This window comes from Oncorhynchus clarkii, chromosome 12, assembly GCF_045791955.1.
Source record: "Oncorhynchus clarkii lewisi isolate Uvic-CL-2024 chromosome 12, UVic_Ocla_1.0, whole genome shotgun sequence".
Classification (NCBI taxonomy): Eukaryota; Metazoa; Chordata; class Actinopteri; order Salmoniformes; family Salmonidae; genus Oncorhynchus; species Oncorhynchus clarkii.
In genome coordinates, this window is record NC_092158.1 from 32640496 (window position 1) to 32664786 (window position 24291).

General features: G+C 41.3%; 1 long non-coding RNA gene across 1 annotated transcript in view; it reads left to right on the forward strand.

Moving 5' to 3' along the window:
* The first annotated feature begins 667 nt into the window (after positions 1-667).
* The window catches only part of LOC139422001 (uncharacterized), a 67207-nt gene continuing 43583 nt past the window's right edge, over positions 668-24291 (forward strand). Inside the window, exon 1 of the long non-coding RNA XR_011635695.1 lies at positions 668-874. This is a non-coding gene — a long non-coding RNA (uncharacterized lncRNA). The remainder of the gene's footprint in view (positions 875-24291) is intronic.

Here is a 24291-nt window from a genome sequence, read left to right on the forward strand (position 1 = left end):
AAATTAACAGTAAACATTCATCACAAAAGTTTCAGAAGAATGGAGACATTTCAAATGCTCTCCTCCTCTCTCTTTCCTGAGTGTCCATCCATCAGATGTCCCTGTGACACAGGAATGAAGTGTTTTGACAGGCGTTAATGGACTGCTTTCTCCTGCGATTGTTGGTATTTCAGAACATGGCCCCCGGCATGGAAAAGGAAAGCAAAAAAACGTGGAGTAACGCTAGCATGATTTTATTTTGGGCTCCGCTCGCTGTCACTGCCAACGTCTTTTTCTGGGGCACAACTTGAAGTGTTCGTATGAAGAGAGGCAAGATATCAAGGGCATTGACTGTCTGTCATCCCAGCACTTTTATAAATACACACAAAGTATGTCCTCCACAGAATCTAGTTCTCTATTTTGGGCATGTAGGTCACTATCTCCTGAAGTAGCAGAATCACACACCTTCCCTAACGAGGCCTGATGATGAAGTCATTGTGGTTTTATTTTGGGCAGATAGAAGTGGCTGCTGCTCCACATTACAGGCCCTTCAGTCATACACCTACTTCTCTCTCTCGTTCTCTTTCTCTCTCTTTCTCTCTCTCGCTCTCGTTCTCTCTCTCTCGCGACATGGCTGTCTGCTTTCAATCTGTCCTCCTTTAATCCCAGCTATCTATCATATCCCACCAGCTATTCTTGGTGTGAAAGTAACCTGAGACAAACTGAACTATAGGTGCCTTCTAGGAGATGTGCGCTTCTATAATACAGCAGAGTAGCTTCAACTAATTTCTGGAAACACGGTGACAAGAACCACCAGACTTGTGAAGCCAGAATGATTTCTTTCTGGCTGTTTTGGTGGAGATCTGGTGACATCTTTTACCTGTGTCCGGTTGGGGTAAGTGCCTTATTAACCTGTGTTGTACCTTAAGCTTATGTGTTGCATCCTCTGTAAAAGTAAGTTGTTTGTATCTGTACCAGGTCATGTCTTTTTCTATGCCTTGGATAGGCATCTGTTTATCTATAATGGTGTTTAGCCTGTGTCTGTATGTCTGTCTGTGACAGGTTACTCAGTGTGTCCCTCCCTCAGCCTCTCATCATTCTATATATTAGTCTCATTGCTGTTAGTGGGGAATGGAAGGAAAAGCTCAATTAGCCCTAGTGTTTTATTAACTGCTAGCCTGCTGCCAACTGCTAGTTGCTAAGTGACTGACAGAGGTACCATTCAGGATGAAAACACAACCCAGAGACCCTAACAGGAACCAAGACTCAGATTCAGGAAACGGCTTTTCTCAGAACAGCAGGAAAAAGAGAGGCTTGTGTCGTGTACTGTATGTTGCCATGGTTTGAAGGTGTTGTGAGTTATTTTGTGTATGGACTGATTTTTATTAATGTCATTTTTGGTGCACGTGATGCTGAGCCATAGTTAAGGGGTTTGAACAAATGACTAGATGTGAACATTGATATCATTATCACACTCATTGATTTGGCCTTGTATAAATCATATATGATATGTTACAAGCCCATATTCCTTATGGAAGAAATTGGTACAGTTAGTAGGTCTATGTCAATTAAATTGATAGGACATCCAAATCAAATATATGCAATGCACTCAGCACATATGCAGACACACACATGTGGATAGAGCTCTCCCACTCCTGGTTCCCATCGGGTTGGTTGTACAGAGAATGATGTCATGTCTGCCATGGTGACTGTGTGTCCCTCCACCACTGATCCGTTTCTTATCCAGCTGTCCTGACTGACACAAAACAGAGAATGAAAGGGGGGGGGGGGTTGTTTTTTCTCCCTCAATGCCACCCACCACCATTCCCAATTCTCAAGCAAACGTATCCCTTTTTTATTTAGCCAGCTTTACATAGATAAATGTATTCACGACTAATAAAAGAGATTAGGGCCAGACTAAGAGACTCTGCCCAAACTTGAACGATTCCAACACGTTATTTATGTAAAGTGCTGATGTTTCTTCTGTGGCTGGTTGCTTTCCGATTTACGTATTGTAAAATGTCAATTAAATGCAGATTCTCAAATCGCCACCTGTCGCTTTTAATAGCCGGGCAATGGCACACATTTCAGCAGATAAACGCCTGTTTCAAATAAATGCCAGGTCTAAATGAATTGTTTGCGAGGTTTAATGTGTTGATTTGTTACATTAAATATTTCAGTAATGACTTTAAATAATTATGTCAATCATCCATTTTTATCACTAGTAAGAAACTACTAGACATTGGCTGCTAACAGCTGAGAACTGCTAGCTTACTGGCAAGCACGAAAACAGTCAAAAACTTTGGAAGTACAGACTCCTAGAAATCGGATGATCTTCCTCTAGTGGTGAACTGCTGAAAATTCACAGTCAAAGATGAGAATTATTATTCTGTCAAGAAAAAGTTATTTTTGTATTTTTCTTTATGGAGGCATATTAAGACAAAAGAAATGTGAAAGTGTGTAAATAACACATTAGTGCAGGAAATTAAGAAATTGATTAAAATGCTGGAATTAAACAATTAACAATGCAAATAAGCAAAAGCTGTGTGCATTAAGGAAATAGAAGCCTGGCTCAAATAGAAGCCTGTCTCTAATAAGCGCCTGTTGTGTTCAGTAATTTAAACAAATAAACACCTGGGCTATTAATTTAAGTTTTACAGTATTTTCCATTGGGCAGAACTAAGTTGTCCAATTTTGTTTTTCATCAGTTTAAGAGCAGTTTATTTTGGGCAGTTACCCTGTGTTTGAGGGTCAAGAGATCATGGGGCAATTTGTCTCCTCTCCTTTGGAGCTGACAGGAGCTCATCCTCTGTGTTTGCAAGGGAGGCTTGTTCCATTGGCTTGTGAGTTGTGTGTTGGGCTGACTGGTGTGAGCCACATGACACTAGCCTCTGGACCATTTTAACCACCTCTGCTCCAGGCCAGCCTTTTGAGTCATACAGACAGACAAAGGTGGGGGTGAGTGGGAGGGGACTGAGAGGGGGAGGAGTGGACGTGCCGTACTATATTTGGAAATGGCTTCCATAATTATATTTATTTATATTTTCTGTCTCCATCTTGTGTGTGTGTGTGTGTGTGTGTGTGTGTGTGTGTGTGTGTGTGTGTGTGTGTGTGTGTGTGTGTGTAGAGGGGGTGGGGTAGAGGTGGAGGATAATGCAGGCACAAAAGGCTAAGGCAAACATTGGCTGTAAGACAAAGGACTTCCCTATGCAGGTCACCGGGGGGCTAACTCGTCCCATTGTCTGACACTAGTGATCTTAATTGAGGGAGGTTTTAAACCCCACTGGCAAATTAGGGACTCTGCAACTGAGTGCTGAGACACTGGGGTGTAGGGTACGGTCATGGTCAAAGCCTGGAAGATGGGGAGAGAGAGGAAGGCTGTAGTTTGGGACAGCAGTCAGTCAGACACAGCACCACACAACATAGGGTTGGGTTAACACAGAGCCTGAATATTCACTACGGTATTATCATAGCCAGGCTATTTACTCAGACCAGGGGAGCCAACATAATATTACACAGTTACAATTAGAATAGTACACGTTTTAAAGGATACAGTTCTCTAAAGAAAATATGCTTTGACTGTAAATTCAAAATCAGAAAATATTATTCTTGATTCTTGGTGACAAAACAAATCATGCTTATGTCAGACCATAAAGAAATGACCCTAACGTATAAATTACTGTCATACTTTTGGTTGAACAAATGTTTTATTATCCAGTTATCTACTGATCTAATCAGCAGTGTTTGCCCCATAATGATGATAGTTTAGTTGAGCATTTACAACAACAGTAGTAACTATTTATTCAGTAACGACACACTTTACCACATGAAATGCTTTACCATAACATGACAATGGCGTGGTTATTATGTGCTAGCAAAGCTAGAGGAGAAAACATTCTTGCTATTGTTTTTTTAGATTCTTCCTCATATTTTTTTACTAAATGTAAATCTACTATAAATTGGGTTTATTTTAAGAATATACATTTTAAGAACCATTTTAATTCTAGAGAAATGTGAACATTCCACTCAAATCAGGTACAGGACAATTATCTATTTACTATTTTTTTTAAGTTTCAAGTGAAGGTGTGCATATGTGTGACTAAAGGGCTGCAGTGAGACAGGTTTAGAAGCTTTTAAAGAAGATTGGGGGAGTGGAAACCTAACACTGCTTGGCTGTTGCTCTGTGTACATGAACCTTACAGCTGCTGGATAGAAAGAGGGAAGACGGAAGAGAGTGAGGGAGTGTGGTGTGCGCAGTAATTAGTTGTCTGGTTTTCTATTGACCAGTCTGGTGCGGGGGCCTTGGGGACTGTTAAATTTGCCATTAAAAGTGAAAGGATTACGCACCCAAAAGAAATAAAAGAGCCAATGAATAGATGGTGGGCCAAATGGAGGACTGCTGTTTTCCCCTCTCTTTTTCCCTCCATCTGTCCTGACATATTTTTCTGTAAAAACCAGAAACCTGGTGAAACCTCATTCTTTTATGATGAGTGAATAAAAAACATATAGGTCATGATATGTTTATGTAGTGGTTATGACCACCATTCTTTAAGGAGAACTAAAATAGTGTTTCTATAATAGTATGTTACGGGTGATTCCTCACGACATTTAATCAAAAGGGTGCTTTGGAGGAAGTATTGTTGCCATATGTTTGACATTTGTATCTTCTAGTATAATTGATAAATAATTAAATGTGGAATATTTGTGACATTTTGTCCTTACTCAGGCCTCCTTTATGATTCATGACAACATAATGTTTTATTTGTAGGCGCTAAAGCAACCATTGGTGTCATATTAAGCTTTACCGCTTGCTCTACAACAGGAGTATTATTTTTATATCAATAACAATGATCTTAGATTCATTTATAAATATTGAAAATATTTAAAAAATACTATTTTTGATTTGGCAATATGTTCCATAGATTGTTGAACATAATATACTCTACAGGCATATCAAAGTTCCAGAGTGGGATCTCAGCTACTTTCAGTTAGGATCCAATTTGTAAGCTTTACCAACAATGTGAATGTGAAAATTGATTTTTAAATGGTCGCACTATGCTGGTTATTTGCAGGATGTGCAATGATACAAGTAAAAGGAGGGCTGTGATTGGTTACAGTGCCTACTATGCCAATTTCTCTGTGTAAAATGGGCCATACCTTTGAAATTAGCAGAGATCCCACTCTGGAACTTTGATATACCCATAGAGTATACTATGTTCAATAATATATCGACAAATTAGCCAAATATGTTTTTTATTAATGTAAGAAAACAAAATACTACTAATATTAAAGGGAGCTGTAGTGCTTCATATAACACACATTCCTGCTATGTAGCACCTACAGATGAAACATTATGGAGTAATTATGGGGTAAGGCCAAAATGTCACAAATGTTCCAACTTTATTTCAATATCAAATATGTCAACAATTCTTCCTACAAAGGACACTTTTATGTGGATTAAATGTCATGAAAATCCAACAAATCCTGGTATTTTTCTTGTTCTAGTTTCATGAGGAATCACCCTAAACCAGGGATCATCAACTAGATGTTTTTTTCATGAGTGTTTTATTCTGTTTTCTGGAACATAATTACAAATAATTTGTAGACTGACATAATCATTTCAAACCTTGCTGACATGTGTATACTATCAGATGTGACTTTCTATTATGTCGGGGAATATTTGGGAACAGATTTCTAAAATTCAATTCACTTGCAGCTGGTTTCCGGGTGGGGTTTTTTTTGCTCAGAATTTAGGGGGCCAAATAAAACCACCCGTGTACAACATTTGGCACGTGACCCGTTAGTTTGGGAACCCTGCCCTAAACTCACTGTCAAAGTTTCAAACATTGGGAAGCGCATGTTTGTCATAGATTAATATTTCGAAATAATTTCCTGGTGTTCGCCATGAACAGCGCGACATTAACTGTGCGGGCCTGCGTGCATGTGTTCAAATGTGTGTGTTCAATAAAACACCTGCTGTGATTGGTCTCACTTTCAGAGAGAGAGCTCAAGACAGACAGACAGAACATCTGCCCTAGTCACTGGGCCCACAGAGAGAGAGCTAGAGACAGACCGACAGACAGACGGACAGAAAAGAGGGAGACCAAAAGAGACTGTTCTCGGTTGCTGCTCACTTACAGTCCAGACCGGTCAGTCCGCAGCGGGGGTGAGCTGTCTAAAGCTCTCTGTCACCAGACATATGGGGGTCTGGCGTGGTGGGGGGTCAGGAGTGCGGCTAGGGGGAGGGAGGTCAAAAGCCCCAGACCAAGCAGTAACACGATCTCCTTGTGATGACTGCCAAGGTCTGTTTGAGAGGGACGATGGCGGTACGGCTGGTTGAAGAAATGGTGCGTACAGTATGAGGGATCTGTCATAGTGAGTTAACATTAGCCTTCTTGTGCGTAGCCTGCTGAACTGTAAGCCTTGAGCATATCTTTGGGATGACAGAGGAATGATGTCATGTTCTCTCTGTGTTTGTCTAGCTGGTACAGCTGAGGAGAGGCGGTGGATGACCTTACTTACTCTATGACTCAGTTAGGACACACACAGTTTGGGCCATCAGGACACTATCCGAACAAGAAGATAAAAACCACAGGCCTTTTTCTCTTTTGGGTTTTGTAACTCTCTCACCACAAAACTCTATGGCTCGATTAGAAGAAGAAAAAAATGACTTCAAACAACTTTTTTGTTGCCTTTGTTGGATTGTATTTTTCCTTTGATTGGGTTTGACATGATTTGAACTCTGAGTTTGTTTAAACTGGATGATTTTTATCAGACTTGGCTCATATTTCTGACAGGCAGCTTTTTGATCCAGGCGAGAGTGAGCACCCTTGTAGATAAGACACCCAATCTGGTTGAGATCCCGGTTTGATTACCCCAGTGTAAATACAGCAGAGAGACTGGCCTACAGTTGGCCAGCCAGGGAGGGCCTGAAGGGAATCAGACAGAGACCCAAATATCCAATATGACTTTATCACTGTGTATCATACGTTTTAATGTGTTTGATTCCATTCCATTTATTCTATTCCAGCCATTACAATGAGCATGTCCTCCTATAGCTCCTCCCACCAGCGTCCTCTGGTGTATGAGTGTCACAGAAGAACAATTAGAAGAATAGAAGGCATGAATCCCAGTTTGTTACAGCATATCAATATCATAAAAGAAAAATAACAATATCACAATGAGTACGTGCACACAATAATGCGACACATCTGAAATCAGGTTACCTGATGGCATTCGGACATATGAAGTTTGTATGTGAAAACTACTTCTAAGGCACATACATTCAGTTGTTGGCCCGCTCAGCCGGTGCTATCACATGCGTAAATCAAATACACAAGTATTAAGGGAATACTTTTTTTTTTATGAGCATATCCTTATTTCTATTACAGCACATTGGATGACTGTCATTCATATTCCATTCAGCCAGCTCAATGTAACAACGACAGGTTTAGGCTAATACATGATACTAATTTTCCCTATACCCATCATGAGGTTACTACAACCTATCCTATGAATGAAACTTACGTGCACAGGTTGAGAGAAATTTATGTAATCAAGGTAACAGACACTGACACATTGAATACGGCCTTGCATACTCTTGCCTGCATCTAGCTGATCTAGGGTGTAATAATTTGTCAGAGGGGATGGATGCTATTTCACAGGCTCCTAACCAACTGTGCTATTTTGTTTGTTTTTTTGCATTGTTTGTAACTCCTTTTTTTGTATAATGTTGCTCCTACCGTGTCTTATGACTGAAAAGATCTTCTAGACATCAGAACAGCGATTACTCACCTTGAACTGGAGAGGATTATTGCTTTAATGAGTCCGAGGCGAAGGATATTCTGCTTTGTCGAGACAAGTCCCAAATCCACGTCATCCGCGTGAAGAAAGGATAGAGAAAAAGGTGGAGGAGGGCGGGGTGCCTGGGAAGAATTTGCAGACGAGTAGGTAAACCACCAATACCCTCTGTATTATTGTCCAACGTGCAATAATTTGAAAACAAACTGGACTATCTACGATTAAGAATATCCTGCCAACGGCACATTAAAAACTGTAATATCTTATGTTTCACTGAGACGTGGCTAAACAACGACACAGATAATATGGAGCTAGCTGGCTTCTCCGTGCATTGACAGTGCAGAGCAGCTACGTCAGGTAAGATGAGGGGCGGGGTGTGTGTCTATTTGTCGATAACTGCTGGTGCACGATGTCTAATATTAAAGAAGTCTCGAAGTATTGCTCGCTTGAGGTAGAATACCCCATGATAAGCTGTAGACCACACTATCTACCAAGAAAGTTCTCATCTATATTATTCGTAGCCGTCTATTTACCACCACAAACCGATGCTGGCACTAAGACCGCACTCAACGAGCTGTATAAGGCCATAAGCAAACAAGAAAATTCTCATCCAGAAGCAACACTCCTAGTGGCCAGGGACTTTAATGCAGGCAAAATGAATTCCATTTTGCCTAATTTATGCCAGAATGTGCAAACAGAGGAGAAGAAAAACTCCAAACACAGAGATGCATACAAAGCACTTCCTCGACATCAATTTGGCAAATCTGACCATAATTATATCCACCTGATTCCTGCTTACAAGCAAAAACTAAAGCAGGAAGTACCTGTGACTCACTCAATACGGAAGTGGTCAGATGACGCGGATGCTACGCTACAGGACTGTTTTGCTAGCACAGATTGGAATATGTTCCGGGATTCATCCAATGGCATTGAGGAGTATACTACCTCAGTCACCGGCTTTGTCAATAAGTGCATCGACGACATCGTCCCCAGAGTGACCATACATACATAGCCCAACCAGAAGCCATGCAATACAGCCAACATCCACACCGAGCTAAAGGCTAGAGCTGCCGCTTTCAAGGAGCGGGACACTAACGCCCTCAGACGAACCATAAAGTAGGCAAAGCGTCAATAAAGGACTAAGATTGAATCCTACTACACCGGCTCTGACTCTCGTCGAATGTGGCAGGGCTTGAAAACTATTACGGACTACAAAGGGAAATCCAGCCGCGAGCTGCCCAGTGACACGAGCCTACCAGACGAGCTAAATGCCTTTTATGCTCACTTCGAGGCAAGCAATACTGAACCATTTATGAGAGCACCAACTGTTCCGGACAACTGTGTGATCACGCTCTCCGCAGCCGATGTGAGCAAGACCTTTAAACAGGTCAACATTCCCAGACGGATTCCCAGGACGTGTCCTGAAAGAATGCGCGGACCAACTGGCAAGTGTATTCAATGACATTTTCAACCTCTCCCTGACCGAGTCTGTAATACCTACATGTTTCAAACAGACCACCAGAGTCCCTGTGCCCAAGAAAGCGAAGGTTACTTGCCTAAATTATTACCGCCCTGTAGCACTCAGGTCGGTAGCCATGAAGTGCTTTGAAAGGCTGGTCATCATTCACATCAACACCATAATCCCAGAAACCCTAGACCCACTCCAATTCGCATACCGCCCCAACAGATCCACAGATGATGCAATCTCAATCGCACTCCACACTGCCCTTCCCCACCTGGACAGAAAGAACACCTATGTGAGAATGCTGTTCATTGACTACAGCTCAGCATTCAACACCATAGTACCCACAAAGCTCATCACTAAGCTAAGGACCCTGGGATTAAACACCTCCCTCTGCAACTGGATCCTGGACTTCCTGACGGGCTGCCCCCAGGTGGTAAGGGTCAGCAACAACACATCTGCTTCGCTGATCCTCAACACTGGGGCCCGTCAAGCGTGCGTGCTTAGTCCCCTCCTGTACTTCCTCTTCACCCACGACTGTGTAGCCAAGCACAACTCCAACACCATCATTAAGTTTGCTAACAACACATCAGTGGTAGGCCTGATCAACGACAATAATGAGACAGCCTATAGGGAGGAGGTCAGAGACCTGGCAGTGTGGTGCCAGGACAGTAACCTCTCCCTCAATGTGAGCAAGACTAAGGAGCTGATTGTGGACTATTGGAAAAGAAGGGTCAAACAGTCCCCCATTAACATCGACGGAGCTGAATGGGAGCGGGTCGAGTTTCATGTTCCCTGTTGTCCACATCACCAACAAACTATCATGGTTCAAACACACCCAGACAGTCATGAAGAGGGCACGACAACACCTTTTCCCCCTCAGGAGACTGAAAAGATTTGGCATGGGTCCCTAGATCCTCAAAAGGTTCTACAGCTACACCATCGAGAGCATCCTGACCGGTTGCATCACCGCCTGGTATGGCAACTGCTTGGCATCTGAACGTAAGGTGCCGCAGAGGGTAGTGTGTATTGGCCAGTACATCACTGGGTCCAAGCTTCCTGCCATCCAGGACCTATATACTAGGCAGTGTCAGAGGAAGGCCCTAAAAATTGTCTACAACTCCAGTCACCCAAGTCATAGGCTGTTCTCTCTGCTACCGCACAGCAAGCGGTACCGGAGCGCCAAGTCTAGGAGCAAAAAGGCTCCTTAACAGCTTCTCCCCCAAAGCTGTAGAATGCTGAACAATTAGTCATATGGCCACCTGGACTATTTACATTGACCCCCCCCCTTGATTTTACACTACTGCTACTCGCTGTTTATCATCTGTGCATAGTCACTTTACCAATTACCTCAACTAACCTGTAGCCCCGCATATTGACTCTGTACCGGTACCTCCTGTATATAGCCTCGTTATGGTTACAGCATGTACATTTCTTGTGTTACTTGTTGTTGTTTTTTACTTTAGTTTTTTTAGAAACTGCATTGTTGGTTAAGTAAGTAAGTAAGTAAGCTTCTCACGGTAAGGTACCTGTTGTATTCGGAGAGATGTGACAAATAAAATTTGATTTGATTTACAGTTGCAAACAAAAGTTTCGATTGGACAAATTCAGGTATGTTTATTCCCGTTTTGTTCTGTTTGCTTCTGTTTAAGAAACGTTTTTCAACAGAATCTGCAAAATTAATACACCGCTGATTACACTTAAGCACAGTTCACTTTCATAGCAGCCACATACAAACAGCATGATCCCTTTGGTCATTGTATAATTACTTCTCACATCTATGTGCTCTCCTCCGCTCATATTTTCCCTTCACTTGTGGACTTCAGTGTACAACACACATGATGTCTGTGACCAGGCGAAAAAACCTTTCCAAGCCAAACCTCCATATCATAACCGCTAACCGCTTCACACAATCTACATGGCTGTCACCATATTAACGTCATAGTCAACATAGCTCCTAGAAATAAAGCATTAGTAAACCCGCTACAATCATGCAGTACTATGTACAGTCTACAGCAAGCAATTTAGCAGTTACAACGGCGTGCCCAGGTGCCATTGATCATCAACTTGATTGCAGTCCACCTGTGGTAAATTCAATTGATTGGACATGATGTGGAAAGGCACACACCTGCCTATATAAGGTCCCACAGTTGACAGCGCATGTCAGAGCAAAAAGCAAGCCATGAGGTCGAAGGAATTATCCATAGAGTTCTGAGACAGGATTGTGTTGAGGCACAGATCTGCGGAGGGGTACCAAAACATTTCTTCAACATTGAAGGTCCCCAAGAACACAGTGTCCCCCATCATTCTTAAATGGATGAAGTTTGGCACCACCAAGACTCTTGTGAGAGCTGGCTGCATGTACTAACTGAGCAATAGGGGGAGAAGGGCCTTGGTCAGGGAGTTGACCAAGAACCCGATGGCTACTCCTACAGAGCTCCAGAGTTCCTCTGTGGAGATGGGAGAACCTTCCAGGAGGACAACCATCTCTGCAGCACTCCACCAATCAGACCTTTATGGTAGAGTGGCCAGACTGAAGCCACTCTTCAGTAAAAGGCAGATGAGAGCCCGCTTGGAGTTTGCCAAAACGTGGCACCTAAAGGACTGTCTGACCATGAGAAACAAGATTCTATGGTCTCATGAAACCAAGATTGAACTCTTTGGCTGAATGGCAAGCATCACGTCTGGAGGACACCTGGCACCATCCCTATGGTAAAGCATGGAGGTGGCAGCATCATGAAAAGGGGATGTTTGTCAGCGGCAGTGACTGGGAGACTCGTCAGGATCGAGGGAAAGATGAATGGAGCAAAGTACAAAGAGATCCTTGATGAAAACCTGCTCCAGAGCGCTCAGGACCTCAGACTGGGGTTCACCTTCCAACGACCCTAAGCACAGTCAAGACAATGCAGGAGTCTCTGAATGTCCAGAGCCCGGATTTGAACCCGATCAAACATCTCTGGAGAGACTTGAAAATACAGTTGAAGTCAGAAGTTTACATACACCTTAGCTAAATAAATTTAAATTAATTTTTTCACAATTCCTGACATTTAATCCTAGTAAAAATTCCCTGTCTTAGGTCAGTTAGGATCACCACTTTATTTAAAGAATGTGAAATGTCTAAATAACAGTAGAGAATATTTTTTTTCAGCTTTTATTAATTTTATTACATTCCCAGTGGGTCAGAAGTTTACATACACTCAATTAGTATTTGGTAGTATTGCATTTAAAATATTAAACTTAGGTAAAACGCTTAGGGAAGCCTTCTACAAGCTTCCCACAATAAGTTGGGTGAATTTTGGCCCATTCCTCCTGACAGAGCTGGTGTAACTGAGTCGGGTTTGTAGGCCTCCTTGCTCGCACACGCTTTTTCAGTTCTGCCCACAAATGTTCTATATGATCGAGGTCAGGGCTTTGTGATGGCCACTCCAATACCTTGACTTTGTTGTCCTGATGCCATTTTGCCTCAACTTTGAAAGTATGCTTGGGGTCATTGCCCATTTGGAAGACCCATTTGCGACCAAGCTTTAACCTCCTGACTGGTGCTTCAATAAATCTACATACAGTGGGGCAAAAAAGTATTTAGTCAGCCACCAATTGTGCAAGTTCTCCCACTTAAAAATATGAGAGAGGCCTGTAATGTTCATCATAGGTACACTTCAACTATGACAGACAAAATGAGAAAAAAAATCCAGAAAATCACATTGTAGGATTTTTAGTCCCTTTTAGTCCCAGTCCCTCCTGCAGCAAAGCACCCCCACAACATGATGCTGCCACCGCCGTGCTTCATCGTTGGGATGGTGTTCTTCAGCCTGCAAGCCTCCCCCTTTTATCTTGAAACATAACGATGGTCATTATGGCCAAACAGTTCTATTTTTTTTCATCAGACCACAGGACAAAAAGTACGATCTTTGTCCCCATGTGCAGTTGCAAACCGTAGTCTGTATTTTTTATGACAGTTTTGGAGCAGTGTCTTCTTCCTTGCTGAGCGCACTTTCAGGTTATGTCGATATAGGACTCGTTTTACTGTGGATATACTGTAGATACTTTTGTACCTGTTTCTACCAGCATCTTCACAAGGTCCTTTGATGTTGTTCTGGGATTGATTTGCACTTTTCGCACCAAAGTACGTTCATCTCTAGGAGACAGAACGCATCTCCTTCCTGAGCGGTGTGACGGCTGCGTGGTCCTATGGTGTTTATTCTTGCGTACTATTGTTTGTACAGATGAATGTGGTACCTTTAGGCATTTGGAAATTGTTCCCAAGGATGAACAAGACTTGTGGAGGTCTACAATTTGTTTTCTGAGGTCTTGGATGATTTCTTTTGATTTTCGCATGATGTCAAGCAAAGAGGCACTGAGTTTGAAGGTAGGCCTTGAAATACATCCACATGTACACCTCCAATTGACTCTAATTATGTCAATTAGCCTATTAGAAGCTTCTAAAGCCATGATATAATTTTATGGAATTTTCCAAGCTTTTTATTATGCACAGTCAACTTAGTTTATGTAAACTTCTGACCCACTGGAATTGTGATACAGTGAATTATAAGTGAAATAATCTGTCTGTTAACAATTGTTAGAAAAATGGCTTGTGTCATGCACAAAGTAGATGTCCTAACCGACTCTCCAAAACTATGGTTTGTTAACAAGAAATTTGTGGAGTGGTTGAAAAATGAGTTTTAATGACTCCAACCTAAGTGTATGTAAACTTCCGACTTAAACTGTAGCTAACCTGACCTAACAGAGCTTCAGCGGATCTGCAGAGAAGACCATGAGAAACTCCTCAAATACAGGTGTGCCAAGCTTGTAGCGTCATACCCAAGAAGACTCGAGGCTGCAAAAGGTGCGTCAACAAAGTCCTGTGTAAAGGGTCTGAATACTTATTTTTTTGCAAAATGTTTATAAAAACCTATTTTTGATTTGTCGTAATAGGCTATTGTGTGTAGATTGATGAGTGGGAAAAAACAATTTAATAAATTTTAGAATAAGGTTGTAACGTAGCAAAATGTGGAAAAAGTCTAGGTGTCTGAACACTTTCCGAATGCACTGTCTATGGAAGGGGGTAAAAACCACGAGCCTCCTAGGTTTTGTATTGAAGTCAATCTACCCCGAGGAAGACGGAAGCTAGCTGTCCTCAAGCTACACCATGCTGCTACCCTACAGAGTGCTGTTGAGGCTACTGTTGACCTTCATTGCAAAACACTGTGTTTTAATCAGTTATTTGGGCACATGTGAATATATTTTGTTTAGTTTCATCTTAAAAGGATAACTTTGTTTAATGTCTCGCTGTTTTTCTAAGGATGGTTCACTAAGGATGGTCCTCCCCTTCCTTCTCTGAGGAGCTTCCACTGGTGTTTACATGTTCTAATAATTGGAAAGATTGCTCAGAAATCCAGGTGTTTTAATCGGTGTATGCTTACTTCAATTTTGACCTTAGGCAGATTAAGATAAGCAGAGTAAGGTGTTTACATGACTTTTGCATAATCAGCATACATACTGGCACAATCAAATCAAAACACATTGTATTTGTCACATGTGCCGAATATATATACAGAGGTACCGGTACAGATTCAATGTGGAGGCTATATACAGGGGTACCAGTACAGAGTCAATGTGCGGGGGCACCGGTTAGTCGAAGTAACTGAGGTAATATTTACATGTAGGTAGAGTTAAAGTGACTATACATAGATTATAAACGTAGTAGCAGCAGTGTAAAAGAGAGGTCTGGGTAGCCCTTTGATTAGCTGTTCAGGAGTCTTAATGCTTAGGCGTAGAAGCTGTTAAGAAGCCTTTTGGACCTTGACTTGGCGCTCCGGTACAGCTTGCCATTAGGGTGGCTGGAGTCTGACAGTTGTTAGGGCCTTCCTCTGACACTGCCTGATATAGAGGTCCTGGGTGGCAGGAAGCTTGGCCCCAGTGATGTACTGGGCCCTCTGTCGTGCCTTGCGATCGGAGGCAGAGCAGTTGCCATACCAGGCAGTGATGCAACCAGTACTCTCAATGGTGCAGCTGTAAAACCTTTTGAGGATCTGAGGACCCATGACAAATCTTTTCAGTCTCCTGAGGGGGAATAGGCTTTGTTGTGCCCTCTTCACAGCTGTCTTAGTGTGTTTGGACCATGATAGTTTGTTGGTGATGTGGACACCAAGGAACTTGAAGCTCTCAACCAGTTCCACTATAGCCCTGTCGATGAGAATGGGGGCTTGCTCGGTCCATCTTTCCCTATAATCCACAATCATCTCATCTGTCTTGTTTAATATTGAGTTTAATATTGAATTATTCGGGTTCATGTAAATGTGTGTCACAGAGAGTACACTATCACAGTTCAGAGATTGTGACTATGTTATAATATCCAGACTGGCAATAGGCTAAAACCTAGAATGAATCAATGTCTCAGCGGGATTCATTGTAAGTGGTATCCTTTGCTAGTATGGACGTTGGAACCTAGCTCCAGTGTATCCACCACCAGAGGAAAGGAGGCTGTCTGTCCTCCCTGGATGAGGAGCCTATATCCTGGCCTCCTGATTGGCTCCTTCTAAATAGAAAACACACACAATGCTCACTGTGTACCAACGCTGCACAGCAACAAATATTTCTGATACTCTCTCTCTTGCGCGCGCGTGCGTGGGATTTAGGCACGTGTGGATTGAAGCCTGGTCTGCTCTGAGTCCTCCTCAGGAAAACACTGATGTGAAAGAGAAAAATAACAGAGATGGAGGAGGAGAGCTTCACTCACGCCAAGCGCTCAGCGCAGCCAAGTATTTACCGTTTTATATGAATGCAATTAGCTAGCGCCCAGCTTGTTTTTAACCAAATCACACTGCGATATTATCATAGTGGAGTGCTGCTTGCTTTGCACTGTGTTGATTGTTTATGATTACTGCCGTACAGGCCAGCTTGCGGCTTGCGCTACAGCCCCTCCATCAGACAAGGAGAGCACAGTGTCGTCGTTTCCACACAAGCTTTAATGTAGTTGATGACCTGAATAAATTAGTTGTTTTTTTCTTTTAGATACTGTGAAGTTTAACTTAAAATAAGTCTCCCAGCCAGGATTCATCATCCACTTCATCAGGTGGTGTGTGTCTGTGTTTGTGTGATGTTCTACTCTTACTGTGCGGTCTGATCCAGTGGTGGAGGTAGGCTGGCGGTGGCTCTGCACTGTGCTCTGTGGTGGTCATAAACCATACAGGCTAATCTCTCTTGTGTCTGCATAGAGGAGCTATGTACATCACCACACGTTTCCTATGGCCAGTCCAAGTTTGTGAATGTATTCATTATTGCAAGTGTATGTCCGTAATCATTTTTTTTTGTATACATATGTGAGAACAAAGGTGTTCTGATTTTCTCTCGGTTTGTTTGTGTCTATCCGGCATGTGTGACTGTTTGAAATATCAGTGCGAGTCGCTAGCGTTGTCGCTGTGCTGCTTACTGCTCCTCGCTGTAGTCACTCTGGCTCCACTCTTTGTCTAGATTAACTCTGTTACTGAGGTGCTGGGGTGCAGCTTGGGCGGAATTTTAAGTGTGTGTGTATGAGTCTACACGTGCGTATGCATTAGTGTTTTGATTCACAAGCTGCTGTGCTGACAATGGGTTGACCTTTGTGTGTGAGTGCATGCACGGCTGTCCGTGTGTGTGTGCCTGTGTTCGCTGTTTACGACGTGCATATGGCAGGGTCATCCACATGATCTGAGAGCTGGGGAGGTGCAAGGGGTCTGTGAGCTATGTATTATCCAGGGGAGAAAATGTGTGTTTTCCCTCCTTGCGTCGCCTCCTTGTTCTAGGGATCCTGCGGTTTTCTTAAGCATTCATATGTAAATGGGGTAGGTTCTCACATTAACTTGATGTGGTAATGAATGGCAGCCAGTGCTGGTTTAAAGCTGAGATCTGCATTAGGGGAAACAGTGCCACTGACCGCCACAGGCACATTTGTTATTGTTTTTGTTTTGTTTCTTAAAACCCGGAGAGAAGCTCAAGCATCAAGAATATTTTTTTAAATCTACTCTAGCGTATCCAGATTTTTATTTCCTCATACGTCCTTCTCTCACACCGGGATTTACGGTATTACTGATTTAGAACACAAGGGGGCGCACACAAAAGTATGCAAAAAAGCCCATTGGTTGTCTATTACCAGAATGCTAACAAAATTAGCACAAGTAATATTACATTTCCATGGACACTGCTAGATAAATATGCTAATGAGCACAAACGAAAATTGCAAAGACAGGCATTACAGCTCATAAAGTTATACATAAATAGGTATAAAAAAAAAAAACCTTGCTGTGTTTTGTAAACACAGATCTAAAATGCTTCTTATTTGAATTTCAGCTCAAACAAATGTTGTGCTTCAGTTGCACTTCTCCACTCCAATGAAAATTCACAAATGGACATTCTATCAAAAGACAGGCTGTGTATCTACTTTTCCCTGGTTCTTTTCTTTATGTAGCCTGCCTACTTTTCCCTGGTTATTTTCTTTATGTAGCCTGCCTACTTTTCTCTGGTTATTTTCTTTATGTAGCCTGCCTACTTTTCTCTGGTTATTTTCTTTATGTAGCCTGCCTACTTTTCCCTGGTTATTTTCTTTATGTAGCCTGCCTACTTTTCCCTGGTTATTTTCTTTATGTAGCCTGCCTACTTTTCCCTGGTTATTTTCTTTATGTAGCCTGCCTACTTTTCTCTGGTTCTTTTCTTTATGTAGCCTGCCTACTTTTCCCTGGTTATTTTCTTTATGTAGCCTGCCTACTTTTCCCTGGTTATTTTCTTTATGTAGCCTGCCTACTTTTCTCTGGTTATTTTCTTTATGTAGCCTGCCTACTTTTCTCTGGTTATTTTCTTTATGTAGCCTGCCTACTTTTCTCTGGTTATTTTCTTTATGTAGCCTGCCTACTTTTCCCTGGTTATTTTCTTTATGTAGCCTGCCTACTTTTCCCTGGTTATTTTCTTTATGTAGCCTGCCTACTTTTCTCTGGTTATTTTCTTTATGTAGCCTGCCTACCTTTCTCTGGTTATTTTCTTTATGTAGCCTGCCTACTTTTCCCTGGTTCTTTTCTTTATGTAGCCTGCCTACTTTTCCCTGGTTCTTTTCTTTATGTAGCCTGCCTACTTTTCCCTGGTTATTTTCTTTATGTAGCCTGCCTACTTTTCTCTGGTTATTTTCTTTATGTAGCCTGCCTACTTTTCCCTGGTTATTTTCTTTATGTAGCCTGCCTACTTTTCCCTGGTTATTTTCTTTATGTAGCCTGCCTACCTTTCTCTGGTTATTTTCTTTATGTAGCCTGCCTACTTTTCTCTGGTTATTTTCTTTATGTAGCCTGCCTACTTTTCTCTGGTTATTTTCTTTATGTAGCCTGCCTACTTTTCTCTGGTTATTTTCTTTATGTAGCCTGCCTACTTTTCTCTGGTTATTTTCTTTATGTAGCCTGCCTACTTTTCCCTGGTTATTTTCTTTATGTAGCCTGCCTACCTTTCTCTGGTTATTTTCTTTATGTAGCCTGCCTACCTTTCTCTGGTTATTTTCTTTATGTAGCCTGCCTACTTTTCTCTGGTTATTTTCTTTATGTAGCCTGCCTACTTTTCTCTGGTTATTTTCTTTATGTAGCCTGCCTACTTTTCTCTGGTTATTTTCTTTATGTAGCCTGCCTACTTTTCTCCTGTAAAATGCAAGATTAACTTTAAGCAAAACATTAGGAAATGTAGCTGGTTACATTCTTTCTATGATAAACATTAGAAATTTGATGGCCATGCATCGTTTTTTTGCTAAATAATACCTTGCTTTTTCATTTAGTTGTGTGGCTGCCAGCCAAATAGTGTTGCACTTCTGTTGTCATCGGATGACAATGAAGCTATTTTCTGCAGATTGTGTGGCACTAATTTATTTTCTGTGAAGGAAAACTATAGTTGCACGTCCCTGATCACTCTATTGAAGCAGAAAAACACTGACTTTCAATATAAAACGTGACCCTGTCAATAGACAGCTAGACTCACCTGCTCCCGCTTTCTCCCGTTTTGCTATTTACAAACAAACATGTGACTGGCTCGATTGTTTTGGGGAACTACAGTAAGCTTCATAATGTAAAATAATGTGACAGGTGAAATGAAGAACGCAATCTGCTTTATCTCCTATGTATTGCACAAGCTTACTGCATGTATTTACTTAAAAAAGTAGCTACAAATATATTAAAATCTATTGAAAAACGTAAAAAACAAAATGTTTCAAAGGTATTGACGGTTGAAAAACCATCCTGTGGCTATTTCCAAATACCCCGGTATACGGTATACCGGCCAAGCCTAATCTCCTCTGCTGTTCTATCACGCATGCACTGATGTGCAATCAGAAGAAAAGTAAACAGTGTTCTTTGTTTGAAGTAATGTCTTTGTTGGTGTAATATCGCAAACGGACGTGGCAGTTTCACCACTACGGATTCCAGCTTTAATGCCGCTGGCGGGCTTCGGCTCCCGGACCAGGAGAGAGCTGAAAGGAAAGCACATTCCAACAGCACAATACACACTCACACTCACACACATTCTGGAACTCACACACACTCAAACTCATACATTCACACACATATGTGCGCGCACACACACTCTCACCAACAGACACTGAAACTCGTTCTCATAATGTACACACACTTGCACAATTAGGTACACATGAATATACAGTAGACGGATAGTCATGCCCCAAGATTCGTCCTCTTCTGTCATTTCGTATCCTTTCCCCTCCTTACGCTCTCTCTTTCGTGTGTTGACCAGCCAAACTGTTAGTATGGCTCTATGACCATGATTCTCCTTGACTTAGCGGATGTATTTCCCTATCCTAAGAGGCCTTCATTTCAATTTACATTTTGATTGGTTTAAAGTTTTCACTGTTAAGCCACCTAGGCAGTTTTTTCTGCCTTAATACCCAACAATATTACAATGAAATACTGACCAATTTCAAAGTTCTTTCATTTTTTTTCTCTTAGATCAATTGAATTTGACATTTGTTCAGATTTTGCGTTATTAATTTTAGTTATTGTATTTGTTTAAATTGTGTATTGCACTCAGTTTGGTTAAGCAATATTTTATGTGTAAAAGGTCATTCAATATCCTAGGCTTCTTGCCAAAACGTACTGTGGCTGACTAAAGACGAATGAGTCACAATGTATAACCTCAAATGTTCTTTAATTCAATTCTATGGTAATTCGTAAACAAAAGAGTGTGTTTTTATTTGCATTTTAGATGATCTCCTTGTATTATTATATGTGAATTTAGATCATATTTCAGGACCTCCATCTTTAATACATTTAATACATTGCATTTCCTTGTATGTGTTCCTGTCATACTAAGTAAAGTCATCTCCAGACTGAACTATATCAGCGAGGTTCCATAATGAGATTTTTCTCAGTGGATATGCTGTTTTTTGTCCTACAGGATTAAATGCTATCACCTGCTAATGGCTGCTAATATTACTCTGTGTTGCAAAATGGTTAAATACAGACAGGGTGCTATGTTTGTGCACTTATGTATTTTAAACATTTTAAAAAGAGATATACTTATTTGTTTCTTAAAAATAATGAATAGCTCATTATTTAAAAAATATGGAATCACACATTGAAAGAAATGTTCTTTATTCAAACATTAATTGGCAGTTTATTCCCCCCACGTGTCAAACAAAATCATCCTTACATATTAAATAATAATCACACATTTTCACATAACTTTGATTTATTTTTCATCTGAGAAACTTAATTTAAAACATGTTTACATAAATTATATAGGTTTTAGTAATTATGGCTGCTCAGAATATGAGAGAAAATGGTCTGCCTTGTGTTGCCTTCGGAAATCTATAGGCTGATAAAGCATGTGTAATTTTTCCCTGAAATTGTAATATTATTTTTAGATTTTTGGGGGAAATATATATTTAGTTAATTTGCATGTTTATTTAGTCAGATGTATTTAGTAATATGGGAGTATACAGTTCCCTGACCGTATACCATTTAATCATATCATTTTGATCTTGATATTTACCGTTTTCTTTATGACATTTTCAAGACTGTTATCAGCTCATTAGCAGTGATGTGTAGTGCATTAGGTAAAAGACACCATAATGTGGTGATCACTAAAAGAGCAACCACTCTCCTAAATGACTGTGTGCTGCTGTTTTGTTTCTCCATTAGGCCTAATTTAAACAACAATTGAGCAGGACAAGCAGACGGTGGGCTTGTTAACACACACAGGCTATTTGTAAGGCGGCGCGGTGTGTGTGTCTTAGTGAGAGGGACGCTCCTTCGGTGGCGTTATGAGGACGAGTGTCTTTCACTGACAATCCACTCCACCACCACAAGTGTCCGCTTCTCTGTGAATAGGGAGGATTTGTTGCTTTCCACCTAATTAAAGGGCCGTCTGAGTTGTGGTAATGGGACTGACTTCTTTGTTCTGAGGCAACAACAGCATCTTCTAAAGCTAGTGTTTTTCTGTGGTGACAGAAGCAGGGTATGGCTGGCTTTCACACTGCTTTTGTGATTATCTCTCACACGGTGCATAGGTTCTGTATCCTAAAGTAGTCTACTGCTTAGCCTATCCTATTACAAATGATATACATGAGTTATATCCGTTTAATTTGTCAAACTAAATTTGTTGAAATGAGAGGCTTTTCTGTGTTTGTATGTACTACACAACTGTACCAATCTCCTGCAGTCATTATCCTAGCTTCTGTGTTTGTGAGAGAGTCGTTACAAAAATGTTATTTTGCAGTCAACTCCAGAATTTGTTAACAATAAAATCATAGAAAACATTTTTGAGCACTGCCAAATATGGTATGTGTGTAATACAGTATTCTGGCAGAGTTGTGGATTTTAGGAAAATGTACTCATATGACAATGTCAGCTCATGTTATTTGCTTTAAAATGAACGATGTAAATGTAATTCGTCAGCTTGTGTGATTCTCTTTTTAAATGAACTTTTAAATGTTGTGGTAATTTTGGGCAACCATCAAGAGCCAGATTACTAATGATGTTTTCTGCAGTTGCCTGACTGCCTGCATGCCTTAGGCTAGTGTTGGAGGGCCCTAACTACGTAGGATGGGGAGATTATGATGCACTCAATGCTTTGTGTGGGTGCCTGTGGGCTTGACCTGAGAGAGGGTGTGACAAGCCTTTGTGGGTGTTTGAGAGGGGAAGAGGGATTGAGAGCGACAGTGTCGGTGTTAAACTAGCGTGTGTGTGGGGTGGGGGTGGGGGGCGTGTATGTGCCATAGTACGTGGAATGGTGGTGGAAAGCAACAGTGTCAGTGAGGGTCCCCTCCCCAAAGCACACAGTACCGGGATCAAAACTTCCAACGCAGAGATGTCACATGTTAGGTTATGAGTCACATGGTATGCTGCCCATCCAATCGCCATTCATAAAGGCAAGAATGGTCTAGACACGACCAAAACGTAGGGGACAGACAGAGTTATCTATCTGACAACTGAATGGACTGTGCATTTCTCCAAGTTTTGAAAATGTCTCAAGTTTCCCTTGTGGCTCATTGACATTCTCTGCTCTTAACGATGTGTAATGGCTCTGTGCTAGGATCCTTGGGTCACCTCTCTGCTGCTCTGACATTGCGTCACTAGATTGTATTGTAGTGTGTAGTTTGCTGATGCTGCTACTGTCGCTAGGCAGGGCCATGGTGACGGAGCTGCTTGTTTGCGTTCAGGTCACGGGCCAGACTGACCATCGGAGATGGGCTTGTTGATGAGGATAGCTGGTGGGGGGTGGGGAGGGTGGGGTGTAACAGGGCCCGAGACAGTGACTTGCACCGAGGAAATCAAAATATGTCTCGTTACCTTTTAATCGATTTCTGTTCTGCTGTCATTCAAATGTGAGGAGCCAAATGTGATGGATGGTTTACAATATGTGCAATATCAGGCTGGACCCGCCTGGTCCAATGCTGAAAGCTTGCTTTAATTCTGCTCGGCCTTTCATTATAAGTGGTGGTCAAGGTTAAGTTGAAAATTGTATTGAACTGAATTGTGTCTTATCATGATGACATGACTGATTTTTTCCAGCACTTTTTCCACTAGCTTGACTATTTTAGGAAAAGATACTCATTGCTTTTAATTCTATACAAAATTGTATATTTTATATTATGGCAGTACTTTATCCCATGCAGATCCCATGCATTAAATAGACTGAGACTGCAGAGAGTAAATATAATACATGAATTGCTTCTAGAATAACTGAATTCAATGTTATTAATAATACTATAACGAATGCAAGATAGAGTATTTGCTGTATTTTATCATTGGGTTTTATGTGTGTGTGCCAGCATGTTTGAGTGTGCCTGTCTTCATGTTGCCCTACACAGTGGCTGATTTTGTCAGTCTTTCCGTGTCGGTGCGGCACATATCTTCACAGAGAGGTTTAAACTCGAACCCTCCGCGCTCTGTGACCCAGTGCCCCTTCGGTGGCTATTGTTCCCACCGAAGGGGCACTGTCTGTGTGGCAGTCCTTATGTCCTCTCCTGGCCAATGAGCCCCAGTCACATACTTATCTACCTCCTTATCTCCACCCCTCTCTCCCTTTTAGTTTCTTTAGACTTCAATACACATTTGTCTCCTCAGATGTCTCACCATATCTCTCACAACTCACTCTTTCACCCTTCAGACTTAAATTGTTCATACGTTGTTATGCTCTCATATAAGGCATGTAATTTGCTTTATTTCAAGCAGTTAAAATTGAATTAGCAAAGTACAACTTCTTTGTTAATGATCTATTATTTACATTCATACATTTTCATATAAAAGTCAAACTAGTTTTTGGTTATAAATTCTCACAAACCGCACTTATCCTACAGACTGAAGCTCATATACTGAATATTGAAGGGGTTTTATTTGACCAAGAAATACCTACTTTAATGAATTTATAACCTGATGTTTAGTTTTCACACATATTATTTGAAACTAATTCATAATAAACGATTCAATGTGAGTTTATAATACTATATAATATCTAATGTAGCCTAGATTATTATCACAATATTAATATGACAGAAATACAAAAGGTTGGCTTCAAATAATATAATTTCTTAAACT